At 55.4% G+C, this 1,687-nt stretch overlaps 1 protein-coding gene across 1 annotated transcript in view; it reads left to right on the forward strand.

Moving 5' to 3' along the window:
• Positions 1-1,687, forward strand: part of SSPN (sarcospan) — a 145,572-nt gene that overhangs the window by 3,901 nt on the left and 139,984 nt on the right. The window lies entirely within an intron of this gene.

The following is a 1,687-nucleotide window of genomic DNA, read 5'->3' on the forward strand; positions in this document are numbered from 1 at the left end:
GCAGAGCCCACGTTTACTACCGCTGGCACCTCCAAAGCCTCCCTCCTTAATCCTGTTTCCAACGGGTACCAGCACAGGGCCAGCAACGTGATCCGACCTGCCGCGGCTGCCACATCACTGCGCGGGGAACCCGTGCGCGCGCGCGCTCGCCCTGCAGCCGCGGCGCTCGGCGCGGGGAAAGCACAGGCCAGCGGAACAGGGCTACCTTTCCCCAGAGCCGTCCCGGGAGCATGACTCACTGCTAGTGAGAGTTACCCGGAGGTGCCCGCATTTGCGCAGCGGAGGGCCAGGGACCTTGGAGACGAAGCGTGGGGAAGCGCCTTCTGTGGGACCCCCAGGTCTCTGGCGTCGCTGCCGCCACTTGCGTCTGCCAGGGCCAGGATGGAGAGAAGATATGTTTATCTGTCTGTATACAAGTAGATCGATTTCAAACCCAACGTCTTTCCTTCCTGCATTCTCCCGGGTGATCCCCGAAACATTCGTTATTGCCAGTGGCACGTGAACCAAGGGGCGAAGCACGCTGAAATGCACGCGCACCCGGGCGCAGCAGGGACCGGGGCCGTCGCTACGTGTCCCCCGGCCCGCCCCGCCGAGCGCGGGTTCCGGGGACGGGTCTGGGTCGCGGGAAGCGGCGGCCGGGAGGTCACGTGTCTGCGGGAGTCGAGTCTCCTCCCCGCCTCCGGGAACCGCCGGGGCTGCGGCCGCGTTGCTGCAGTCTCCCGGGTCCTGGGCGGAGACGCGCCGCGTCTGGCTTCGTGACTCCGGCGGCGGCGGCGGCGGCCCAGGCTCACCCGGCGTGAACAGACGCTCGCGGCCAGTCCGCTCCGTTTGCCCAGAGGGCCCGCTAAGGTCTCTCGACTTCCTCCAAGAGGGAGGCGTATTTTGCACCAAACAGGCAATTTAATCATGATAATACTTTAAAAGTATTTGTTAAATACTGATCACATTTTTTATACCTAGAGCCAGCCTCTCGTTTCCAAGTGATTGGGTGATTAATTTCCTTTGGTGGGAAGGACAAATAGGTTTAAAAGCGGCATACCCTTGCGGCACTGTATCGTTTAGACAAAATAAGACCCCTCCCCCGAAAAAAAGGGGGGGCGGGGAATGTTTCAAAGTGAATAATTTAAAAAAATGAAATACCAGCACCCCTTATAGGTTTCTGACGGTTTGGAGAAGGAAGAGGGTGTAAATATTTGCCCTAGAGCTAATTTTTCACTTGAAAAGGATGGTTGGAGTATTTAGGGAAAACGTAGTGAAGACTGCGTCTTGGCCTTGAGGGTAGAGCGGACCAGACGCAAGGCAGACAGCTTACCAGGACAAACCTTAGGGAGCTAGTCCGGGGCAGAATCTAAGGCAATAGGAAGAATTGGGAAGGAAGTCTGGCCGATCAGAGGTGTGTTAATTTTGGATGTAAACTTCCCCTAATTCAAAGACAGACAGGCCTTGCTGCAAATGAAGCCTTCCTGTCACCACTTTCGTCTCCCTCTCTTCCCTGTCTCTTCTGTTCCAACATTTCTGTTTTCTCTTTCACTTCTTTCCTTTTCTGATAGCTCAGGCTCTAAGTGGAGTCTTTTCTCATGTTTGGTCTCTTGTTACTCTCATTCCTCCATTTCTTCCTTTTTCATGCCCACCTTTTTACTCTTGTTTCCTTTTTACCTCCCCCCCCCCCCTTTTTTTTTTTTTTTTT

This window comes from Bison bison, unplaced genomic scaffold (assembly GCF_000754665.1).
Source record: "Bison bison bison isolate TAMUID 2011002044 unplaced genomic scaffold, Bison_UMD1.0 scf7180017864370, whole genome shotgun sequence".
Classification (NCBI taxonomy): domain Eukaryota; kingdom Metazoa; phylum Chordata; class Mammalia; order Artiodactyla; family Bovidae; genus Bison; species Bison bison.